The sequence below is a fragment of the Callorhinus ursinus genome, unplaced genomic scaffold (genome assembly GCF_003265705.2).
Source record: "Callorhinus ursinus isolate GAN/ISIS: 27379988/994484 unplaced genomic scaffold, GSC_fseal_2.0 scaffold113, whole genome shotgun sequence".
Taxonomy (NCBI): domain Eukaryota; kingdom Metazoa; phylum Chordata; class Mammalia; order Carnivora; family Otariidae; genus Callorhinus; species Callorhinus ursinus.
In genome coordinates this window covers 892,596-905,148 of record NW_027397175.1, presented here as the reverse complement: position 1 = coordinate 905,148, position 12,553 = coordinate 892,596, and the positions used below count along the sequence as shown (strand labels likewise).

At 36.8% G+C, this 12,553-nt stretch overlaps 1 long non-coding RNA gene across 1 annotated transcript in view; it reads right to left on the bottom strand.

Moving 5' to 3' along the window:
* The window catches only part of LOC141371871 (uncharacterized), a 66,185-nt gene that overhangs the window by 5,513 nt on the left and 48,119 nt on the right, over positions 1–12,553 (bottom strand). The window contains exon 2 of the long non-coding RNA XR_012377153.1: positions 5,792–5,909. This is a non-coding gene — a long non-coding RNA (uncharacterized lncRNA). The remainder of the gene's footprint in view (positions 1–5,791; positions 5,910–12,553) is intronic.

The following is a 12,553-nucleotide window of genomic DNA, read 5'->3' as shown; positions in this document are numbered from 1 at the left end:
CCAGCCCATGAACATCCTGTTATACCTATTGTAGTTTCTTGAGATAGAGCAATTAAATATTCTCTGACTAAAAATCTTATCAGATCATTTAAATTAAAAAAAAACCACCTTATGGCATGGACCATTTTTTTTTATCAGGACTCATACATAAATATGAAGGCTTGAAATTAATGTTTGCTGGTTGATTGGCCAACCTTTAATATTTTTATGATGGAATGTGTCACTTAAGACTTCCATTTTTTTTCCCAAGGGCCAGGCTGAAATAAAAAAATAAGTATACATATAATATATTTCTGGCAATTTATCAATGAAAATTATTACAATAAAAGTTTTAGAATTTTCCTAATTGCAAACTCAGTTGAGATATCTAAACTTTGAAACAATAACTGGAATCAATACTTTTCCTTTCTACACCCTAGATAGACAACTCCCCCTGCATAGATGCAATATAAAATATTTGCAATCTAATCACAATCTTAATGAGCTGAATTTTTGACTGGAAGAATTGAAGTACTTGATCTTGTATTGTTTTATTCATGAAGTGGATAGTGTAATGCACGTAGGCACAATTCCTTATACTCTTGCACAGAAACTAAATTTGTGAAATGAAGAGTCAATCTCTTTGCTTTTCAGTTCTCAGTCATTATGATGATAGACTGAGTGGATGACATAAGTTAGTGTCTCAGAACAGCTAGTGAACCCAGATATGGTTACTTACTCTGAAATATGTGCAGGTAAGACTGACTACACAGCAGGAACCACTTGAGCCTGAAATGGACCAGTTCTGAATGGTTAAAAGACCCTAATCATGCCATGATTAATCTTCCAACTTAATCAATTACATAAGTATATGTTTTTAAGTATATGGACAACTTGAAAGCATAAGACAGAGAAAAAAGTGAAAACATTAAGTCTGCATTCAGCTTGACTTTGAGAACACTTGGAAAGCCTTGACTACTATAAAGACTTGTAACTTCCTAGTTTCCACCACTATAGTATATATGTATTGTTCCTTACTTCTAACCCACAGGTGGGTTATAAAATCAGAGAGTTATGATGGTGGGAAACTGAAAGCCAAGTATTTGTTATAAGCCAGAGGGAGAGGGTAAAATAAGATTCATGAGTATTCTCTATTCATTTGAAAGGACATTTATTATTATTATTATTATTATTATTATTATTATTATTTACAGTGCACTCAGGTTTCTTAATGGGGCACCTGGGTGGCTCAGTCAGTTAAGCATCTGACTCTTGATTTCAGGTCAGGTCGTGATCTCAGGGTCATGGAATTAAGCCCCATGTTGGGCTCCATGCTCAGCGCAGAGTCAGCTTGTCTCTCTCCCTCTGCTCCTACCCCCCGCCCCATCCCCTGATTGCTACTCATGCATGCGCACGTGCTCTCGCTCTCTCTCAAATAAATTTAAAAAAATTTTTTTTAAAAAAGAATCCAGTTTCTTAGTAATTGTTTGCATCTCTTCTCCATAACAAAGATACGACACTTTCAAAGAAAGTGTCTCCCTTAATGATGAGTCCAGTAAGTAAAAACACGTATGTACAAACCAACAAATGAACCAGACAAACGAATACTCACTATAATTTTCACTCAAAGTATCTTAAAGAATGCTTCTAAAGTCAACAAAATTTAATGGGACAGATGCAGAATGAACTTTCTAGGCTGAATACATATAGTGAGTGAGAGAGAGAGAGAATGGTTTATTGTCAAAGAAACTTCATTGATCAACTTTGATTTATTTAAAAGCTAGATGTAAGTTTGTAAAATTATATGTGATTTGGTAACATTATCTGTCTTCAGAGCAGTAAGTCACATTTGTAGGAAACACTGAGTTGAAATTTCAAAATATTTGCATGCTGTTAGAAATTCATAACTTTCTAAATTTAAGTTAGTTTCAAAACTTGGCTTGTGTGAGTCTCCTAATTCTCTGAAAATTTTTTTAAAAAGTATAAATCTACTAAGTTTTAGAGTTCTTTTTTTTTCTCTTGGAACAAACTGACAATCTGAAATTCACTTTCAACTACAGATGAGTTTACCTGCTCCCAGGATGTAAACCAAATACTAATGATTCTAATATACTCTGATTCATGTGTATTAGTTTTCCATTGCAGCTGCAACTAATCACCACAAACTTAGTGGCTTAAAAATATACCAAGTTATTATCTTACTGCACTCCTTCTGGAGGCTCTAGGGAATGATCCATTTCCTTGACTTTTCCAGCTTTAGGAGGCTGCCCCCATTCTTTGCCTCATGGCCCCCCTCCTCCATCTTCAAAGGAGCAACAGCAAGTTGAGTCCTTCTCATGCCACATCGATTCAAACTTCCTTCCACAGTCACATTTCCCTCTGAGTCTTCTGAGGCCTTCTTCCATTTTTAAGGACCTTTGTGACTAAACTGGGCCTTCCCGATAATCCAAGATAATCTCCTCATTTCAATGTCCTTAGCAAAATTACATCTACAAAATCCCCCTTTCCACATATGGTAACATATTGGTAGGTTCCCAGGTTTCCTCTCTACTTTTTGGCAAAATTCTTGGAGATACTTATTTAATTCAGCGTCTGATAGACAGTCTTCCAATTAGGCTCCAGTTAGGATAGTTGATACATTCCTAACATTTTTAAAGCCACCTTTAAAACCAATAGCCAAGTTAACAGGAGAGTGAAGCTTCAATTATCTGCAATTGTTTTACATGAGATATACTCTATAACCACTTAACCCACTGCCATTAAACTACTTTCTTATTTTTGCTGATAATAAAGAAAAATTTCGGGCGCCTGGGTAGCTCAGTTGGTTAAGCGACTGCCTTTGGCTCAGGTCATGATCCTGGAGTCCCGGGATCGAGTCCCGCATCAGGCTCCCTGCTCAGCAGGGAGTCTGCTTCTCCCTCTGACTCTCCCCCTTCTCATGCTCTCTATCATTCTCTCTCTCTCAATAAATAAATAAATAAATAAAAATCTTTAAAAAAAATAAAGAAAAATTTAAAAATCATCTAATGCATTTGTCATTTTCAAATTGTATTTTTATTCTCCTCATAAGATGCCTCTTCTAGTCCCTAGAAAAGAATAAATAGGCAGTATTCATTAAATGATCGAATCACTTATTAATCACATATTCATAAGCACAGAGACCCGTAGAGTGATCTGGCTTACTCTAACTTTGCTTATGAACACTTAAAATAAAAGTATCTGGATAACATTATTTGATTATAATTACCTAATTTTTAATAATTTCTTCTAGAAAACAAAAATTAAAACATGATTATCTCCTTTTCCAATAACCCCATCCTTTTCCTTAATGAGACAACACCATAATATAATAGTCCACATGGAAAGATGAATCTTCCAGCACATGTGTTCCATATTGCTAACACCCACTACCACTAAGTCTCAGACCATCCATTGATACAGAAGATTTTAGCACAATGCACAACACAATACATTTGCCTCTCCAACTTCAGTGCTAATGGGTAGCAAAGCAGGAGAAACAAGACCTCGGAGAGTGGTGGGCTCAAGAAACTCTGGGTTTCTGCTCAAGGTCAGAGAAGGACTTTTTGCTGGCAGAAATGCTTCACACACACACACACACACACACTCCTCTAAACTATTTTGACTTAAATGCTCCATTTCAATTAGGAAAAAATGGCTACTTATACATACATTTTTCTGATGCCTAGGAGATATTTAGGAGGTAGGATGTATGGCTTAGGCCTTTTTTTTAAAGATCTACTATCAAAACTAAATAATTCTGTGGCCTCAGAACACTCCTATGTGCTCTGCTCAGCCACTCATAATAAAAAATTGATTAAGTTCTACAAGAGACCACCAAGGATCTTTCAAGCAGGTGCTGGGCAGTGGGCACCATGCTAAGCAAAAACCAATGGACAGACACTATACCAGGAGTGCAGAGAAGCCAAGCACTTTTTCAGACAATAGACACATTCGTTTACAAAAATATAATTCAAATACTTTAAATATGCAAGACCTCCTTTCTGCCAAGCATTTCCGCAACAAATTCAACAGGAGAAGTTTTTGCATCATCTTAAAGAGAATTTCTCCAATTAGTTACATTTATTATGTTGAATAGTAAATTGTTTCATATGCCCAATTTAAATCAGCAATTCAAAATAAACTTTTTAATATTATCAGAATAACCTACAATCTATCAAAATTAATATGAACTGCTACTATAACCTATCAAAATATAACTACCAATATCACTAATATAGCCTATCAAAATAAACATAGAGGAATTTTTAAGAACTATCTCATCCTGGGCTTGGTAGGCAGAATAATGGCTCCCCAATTAAATCCACATGCTAGTTCCTGGGACCTGTGAGTATGTTACTATTATGGCAAAAGAGACTTTGCCAACGTGGTTGAGATGGGGAGATGATCTGGGTGGGCCTAGTATGATCACAGAGATCCTTGTAAGTGAAAGAGGGGGCAGGAGAGAGAGAACAAGATATGACAACTTAAGCAAAGGCCAGAGGGATTGTTTTATTGGCTTTTCATTCCTTGGCCCTGAGCCAAGGAATGTGGGCAGCCTCTAGAAGCTGGAAAAGGCAAGAAAATGAATGAACATTTCCCTAAAGCCTTCAGAAAGCACTGCCAATACACTGGTTTTAGCTCCATAAAGCCATTTCAGACGTCTGAACTTCAGAACTGTAAGATAATATACGACCGTTGTTTTAAGCCACTAAGATTGTAGTAATTTGTTTTAGCAGCAAGAAGAAACTAGTGTAATGGGAAAACTGTCCTTTTAGTAAAGTATATTCTGATTTAGTTCTAAAACATCTCCATTGTATCCTCATGCCACAATATGTCTACCCATCTATTTCTCAATTTAACGAGCTGCCATATTTTTCCTATGATGAGACCCCCCCAAAAAGGAGGACATCATTGTGGGGTGCTCACAGGAACTGTGGATGTAATTCACTGCTCTTTTTCTGTTAGTAATAACATGAGTCAGGCCACAGAAAAAGCTTCTATCACTCCTCAAGGAGTCACTGTTTCAGTCTTTAGGATCCAGTATTCCGTGGGATCTCAGTTGTCTTCATTTAGCTTTGTAATTAATCGGCTACATTTCGGTGGGAACAGTAGCAAACTCACTGAGTTCCACGGGGAAGACCTGAGAGCTGCACATGGCTGGAAACTCTGACATGACTACACCTGCATTAGTCTCACCAAATAAACCTGATGTGTGTGATAGTGTTCCATGAAACCCGGTAATCACTAAAATTAAATTATGCTTGTCAGAACAAAATGAGTGTCTACATTCGATGATAAAGGATATTTAATTGAAGCAAAAACTGTAATGCAACTTCTGTTTCAGCAATAATTTATAAGGGCTCGCAGACATTTGTGCTGTAAGTAAGCATAGACATTTAGGTATGTGTATGTGTATATATGTGGGTGTAGGAAGATACATATGTAGTGATATAGGTCTCTAGATTGTAATGATTTGGGAGGATACCTCTGCCCAGCTGATATCCCCTTTAAAGTTTCTCTTTGAACTATCACTTCTATTGAAATTATTTTTCCTCAGGCTATCTCTCCTGCCACACTAGAAAATGCCCAAAGACAAAGATCGTATCTTATTTATCTTATTTGTCATGGTACTACATATCATGATGACTAGTAGGTAGTCAATAACTGTTGGATGGGGTTATAGACCTTCCATACTATAAGTGCCTACTCAGTAAATCAAGAAGCTGCTAAGGACAGAAAATTGTTTAGCTCTGCTAGTGGGTCCATAAAAGGTTTCAGCCCCATATCTCACCTGTCAACCATCTCCAGGAGTATCCAGAGGGACAGGCTCTCCATACTTTCATAAACAAGTTTTGTCCTTTTTTTCCAGTTAAAGCAGTCTCTCTGTTGCTTATTTAAATTGATTTCTCCTAAATGAAGAAGACCCAAGGAGAAGTTGTTATGTGTGGTTCTATAGATACATAATATAAATATACATAATATATGTACATATATAATGTATAATTATGCACATCTTGAGGAGCCCGAATTTCTTCATTGGATCACACCCGATAGTTTAATTTCCAGCACCCAACCATTTGGTTTTCCACAACGTTCTTCTTGATGTATATATTTACTGGCATCTTATACTTAAGTTACATTTCTGTTTTCTTTAGCAGTCAACATGTTTCTAATGTGTCCTAAGAGCCCCCTCGAGCCCCCCTCGAGCCATTATAGCCGCTAACAAAGTAGTAAGATCATTGCCCCCCTTTTTATTTTGCAGATAGAATCTTGCATGACATGGCAGTAGCAAATTTTCTGTTTCTAGAATTCCACCAGAGCCACGTTCATGCTTGTGCAAGTTCACTTTGCACAGCTCCAGGGGCACCACTCGCCTCACAGCCATCACAGAGTGGCATATTATTTATGGCCACAGTTTGTGGGTGGGGGCTAACTACCATAAAGCATGGACAATTGTCCCTGTGTTGTGCAAAGCTGGCTCTCTGGCTAGTGAGTACTGCTTGTAATTTGACATCGAAAACTAAGAATGGCCAGACTTCTGCCTTCAGGCCTGCAGGAATACCAAAGACCAAACTTGCTTTTTTGAGGTAAACAATTAGATAATTGAACAAACTCTATGTACCAGTTGGTCTCAGGCTTTGCACAATAGAACACGATAGTGATCTTGGAGAGGAAGGAAACAAACAAGACCAGCCATCTCATCACCTCCGGCTCCTGCTTGGTTGCCACGGGCCCAGGAAGAGGGAGCCCAAGCACATCCTCAAAGTCTTGCTGAGTTGAGGACATAGAAACTGCAGGGAAAATGGGGAGGTTGCACAGCAGAGTCCCAAAAAAGAGTGAAGTATGAAGAGAAAAAGCTCCAGAAACATGCTCGAGCTACGCTTGCATTTTTGCTGAGAACTAATCATTGCATGTGTAGAGTTCAAGTCCATGAGGCCCAACAAAGGATAATTAGTAACTTCCAAGCTGAACAATTCCCAGAGTTCACAGAAAGTAGAAAGACATTTGATCTGGCCACTTTTAGAGTCCCTGGTGATAGCCAACGGGGTCATGCCTTCCTAGTAGAGCTAAACTCCATTTGGAGTGAAGCCTATTCTAGGCCAACCATAACAAAGCTTGAAAAGAGGCCTGAAGGAGATCAAACTGATCTGCGAGTCACTTCAACTGCCTGCCAGATGAAAGTACAGTGCTCTTTAAAGGAAAACAACAACGATGCAGACATTCACAATTCCAGCCAGAAAAAAAAAAAAAGAAAGAAAGAAAGAAAAAGAAAAAGTATTAAACACGCAAAGAGGCAAGAAAATGATTGTGAACCATGATTAGGAATAAATCCAACAACAGACACAAAATTAGGAAAGAGAGGGATCATAAAACTAGAAAACAAGGATGTCATTAGAGTTCTTCTAATCACGCTTAACTATTTTTAAATTGAACTTAATAAAGTATTTAGTGAAGTGCAAAAGAGTTTCTGTACCATACTACACTTGGTGTAAGAAGGAATGGGATTTATGAAAATGTATATGTATGATCTTTTCTGTAAAAGAAACACAGGAAAAATAACCTGGAAACTAATGAGACTGTTTACCTACAGAAGGTGGGTGGGAATGGGATAGAAAGAATGCAGTAATGGAAACCTGATGTAGAGAAGAGGAGTGACACTTTGCTGAGCATTTTTTTGAGCTCTCAGGGTTGTGATAATGTTTCACATATCCCCCGATAAATAAATAAAATCTACCACTTTATGGGGAATATAGAATGTAATACAAAAAGTAAGAAATGGACTTAACTGGCTTACCAATGGTAAATATAACCACACTGAAGGACTGGGGAGTGAGTAAAAGAACAAACCAAAGCAACTTAAAAAAAAAAAAAAAACCCAAAACAAAACAAAAAACAACAGAACCCCAAACACTATTTGACTATATCTGTAAAGCTAAAGACAAAAAGAACTATGCATGAATATGACACCCCAGTTTATATGTGTTTTTCACAAGGGTATGGGTTTGCAAATATGGAATTATTTTATGTGTATGCTAGGACTGAGCAAAAAGTAAATATATTGTGGATAATGAAAGCTAAGTTTTCTACTGGCAGAGAATGGTGTTACAAATAAAGACAGGGAGAAGCTAGAATGAATCCTATAGTGTTGGATTAGAATAAAAAGCAATTGGTATGGTCATTGGTTTTGGTATACAGACAGATGGATACATGTAGAAACAAAGATGTGTATGAATGTGTGAGTATATTTCCTAGCTCTTTCAGCAAAAGGGCCTACAAGAAATGACACCTCCATGGCAATGAGAATAACATTCTCCAATTAAGGAAACCAAAGCTCCTTGGAGAAATGTTTAACATCAGGATTGGGCAGGAAAATACAAGATAAGCTTGGGACATTCTGTGGTGCCAGAAAGCAAGGAAGTGCTCAAAAATGATGGAGCCATGTGGAAAGGACACAGAGCCTAACCTCAAGAAGCCCTAGCCAAATCTGGGGAAATAAGGATAGCAATAGATTTATAACCTGGAGAAGAAGATGAAATATCCAGCAGTATGTCCACTGATATAAATAAGGAATTGAATAAATCAAAGAAGATGGAGCAGGGGCGCCTGGGTGGCTCAGTTGGTTAAGCGACTGCCTTCGGCTCAGGTCATGATCCTGGAGTCCCGGGATCGAGTCCCACATCGGGCTCCCTGATCAGCAGGGAGCCTGCTTCTCCCTCTGACCCTCTTCCCTCTCGTGCTCTCTCTCTCTCATTCTCTCTCTCTCTCAAATAAATAAATAAAATCTAGATTTAAAAAAAAAAAAAGAAGATGGAGCAGATTTCTTTAAAATAAAATTTTAATTATTAAATACAGGAGGAGTCAAGAGAAGATAAAAACCACCATTTTACCAGGCCTGCAGTAATAACTGTTGCAAGGAGGAATTTTGAGGGATGCTAAAATTAGTAGTAAAGGTATATTGAGAAACTAGGTATTTGCAATAGTGTCAAAGTATCTCCCCACAAGATACTTCATTATAAAAACGGTAACTTTACAGTGGAGATGCCACCTTAACGAAATGGTAAAATTCAAAATCACTAGTAATAAAATACATCATCATGATGTAACTTCTTATATGATGCAATGAGTAGGGCATAATGTTAATTCTCTGTTATTTTTCTTTATTTTACCAAAAATGTATAACTTCAATTTAATCATGAGAAAATAGCAAATTGAAATTGAAAGACCTTCAACAATATAACTGGGTAGTATTTTTCAAATGTGTCTGAGTTAGACTGAGGCACCATCAGAAGACATGGAGACACCACAGCTAAGTGGAATCAGAGAGCTTGGATGACATCATGGACCAGAAAAAGGACATTAGTAGGATATATTAAAGAATACTGCAGAATTTGGATAGTAAGGAAAACGCTCCAGAATAACCCATGAGTCAAAGGAAAAAATAGAAAATTGAAATTAGAAAACAGTTTAAACTGAAAGAAAATGACGCAAACATAATAAAATGTGTGGGATGTGGCTAAAAGACATCTTATAGGGACATTTATAGATTTAATATGCATATATTAAAAAGAAAGTTCTAAAATCATTATTCTAAGAATCCAATCTTAAGAAACTAAAAAATAGGGGTGCCTGGGTGGCCTGGGTGGCTCAGTCAGTTAAGCGTCTGCCTTCAGCTCAGGTCATGATCCCAGTGTCCTGGGATCAAGCCCCGCATCACGCTCCCTGCTCAGTGGGGAGTCTGCTTCTCCCTCTCCCTCTGCCTGCCGCTCCCCCTGCTTGTGCTCTCTCTCTGCCTCTCTGTCAAATAAATAAATAAAATCTTTTAAAAAATAGAAATTAAAAAAATAAACCATAAAGTAAACCCAAATTAAGCAGAAGGAAAAAATAAAAAGGATACAAATATAAGACAAGAAAATAGTTAATAGCCAAAGGTCAAGAAAGTTAATGGAACCATGAACTGGTTCTTTGGAGAAAGAAAAAAAAAAAAAAAGAATAAACTTGAAAAATGTCTAAGTTTATCCAGCAAAAATGAAAAAGTCACAAATTTCAAATATCAGTAAAACAAAAAGGATATAACTACAGAACCTACAAACATTAATCTACTAATAAGGAATGTTATCAAATCTTTAGGCAGATACATTTGGCAAACCAGATGACAATCGAAGTCCAGAGTTTGAACTATCAAAGAAATTGAATTTTTGTTAAAAAAGCTCTCCACAAATAAAATTCTAAGCTCCATGATTGTTCTGGTGAATTCTATCAAACTTTAAGGAAGAAATAGCAATAGACTATAAGAGTTGGTTCAAACATTTTAAAAAATTATCATAGTACGTTATCAAATTATTTCCAAAATACTGTTCTTATTTACACTTCAAACAATTGTTTATATACATGAGTATCTCACTTTAGTTTTACAAAGTCTAGCTCCCTGCAGCAGAGTTTAAAAAGAGAGGGCACATAAATACTCCATTGGCCCTGGGCACATCCACCCCCACTTTTCCAGTCTCACTCCATCCTCGACAGCACCACCTTCCATCACTCAAATCTCATTACTGAGAGGATGACTGAAAAAGTGTGTCTTGTTCTTTTTTTAATTATTATTACAAATGAAGGCATGGATAAGGGTGAACATTTGTTCCTCTGCTTATCAGTCATTTGTATTGCTGTATAAATTTTTATCAACTTCTCTCACTTTTTTATTTCTTTAGCATGTTTGTGTTGCCACTTGAAAGGTTAACGCCATTTAGTAGATGAATGATTAATATGATCAATCACTTTAGGAAAAGTTATTCACAAAACTCCAGTTGATGAATGATTATTAATCTATAGTGTTTTCTGAATAACTTTTGCCAATTTGTCATTTTTATTTATTTATTTATTTATTTATTTATTTATTTATTTATTTTTTGAAAGAGACTGAGCAAGCATGCAGGGGAAGGGAGGGGCAGAGGGAGAGAGAAAGAGAACCTCAAGTAGGCTCCATGATCAGCGCAGAGCCCAACACAGGGCTCAATCTCACAACCCTGAAATCATGACCTGAGCCAAAATCAAGAGTTGGATAGCCAACCAACTGAGCCACCTCAGGCAGCCCCCCATTTGTCATTTTAACTTGAATTCGTTCATTTTAGGGGGCAAAAGTTACAATCAGGTATTTTTCTAAGGTAGAGGTCAAAGTATCTGTAGCTTATTTTCTGCCCAAGAGGAGAGGCAGAAACAGTACTTGAATTCTAGGACACTCCTGTTATTTTTGTTTCTTGTACATCTCTCAGCCATCACCTGTGAACAAGTGAAGTAAAAGTTGAGGCTCCAAATCCATGTCAGTCTATATCAAACATCTTAAACAATTAAAGAAGGAAACTCAGTGAAGGAGGGGAAATTATCAGAAAGGAGAGAATGTTCCAGAGGCAACAAGAGGAGAAAAGAAGTTGACATATCTAAAATACTGTCATCATTTTTGGGCTCCATCTGAAAATATACAAGACAGCTAGAACTTAATTCATATTTGGATGTCTATAATGACAAGTGAAAAAACTGACCAACTTCAGTCTGTTTGGTATCATATAGTCTCTTCTCTGGTGTCTTTAATGCCCATTGTTTAATATTCGAGTGATGAAAGGTTGGGGATTACAGTGCTATCACTGGTATTTGTTAATGAACCTTTAAATTGGCATTACTGTTAGAGCCTTTTATGTTGGCTTGGCTCTGGTGGCTCTTTTATTGACATAGACAACACAATTAATTTACTTCAATCGTTTAACATGTTTGGGTTGAATCCAGTTAAAATGACTATCAGAAATAATGCCAGCTCCTGGACTGGCAACAGAAAAATTCTACAAAAATCTCCAACCGAGAGTGCCAATTCTCAAGGGGCAAAGGAGGGCGAAGTGGTTGGAGGAGGAAAAGAGAGGGTGCATTGATATCAATCACAGAGCTAAGAGGAAAAGAAATCAGACTATAAGAAAACTGTAGGAGTGTTGGACATAATGAGCAACACAGACTGCCTACCCCATTATGCCAATCTTCGGTGTTATGGATTGATCGTGCTTTTGAGAAATACAGTTTTATCATTTTCTGTCTTCTCAAATGCTATATGATACTGACCATTGTGCAAGAGTCACTTTTTCCATATAAAAAATTCATGGTACATTGCAACCACCAGATGCATCCTACACTTAAGCAGTGAAAAGCAAACACTCCAGCTGGACTGTGAGACATTAGAACAAAGTTACATCGCCTAGGCCTGAAAGATGTTGAATTTGAGGTACTTTCCAGTAATTTGCATCTTCAAAAAAACATCAAAACTGTCAGTTTTGGCCATTGACCTTTTGTTGTCATTAACTTTTAAATAACATGGTGAAGCAAAGGTGGTATTGACTTAGTTTAGAATTTTTAATAAAACTTCCTATGTTTGCTATTCATTTTGCCCCTACTCTGAATGTTTGTTTTCAAAGTTAATCAAAATAGAAAACAGTTTTTTACAAAGAGATCAAAATAAAAGAAAGTAAATCTAATTCTTGATATTTTGTACAATAGAGATATTGTCTTGTCTTCTTTT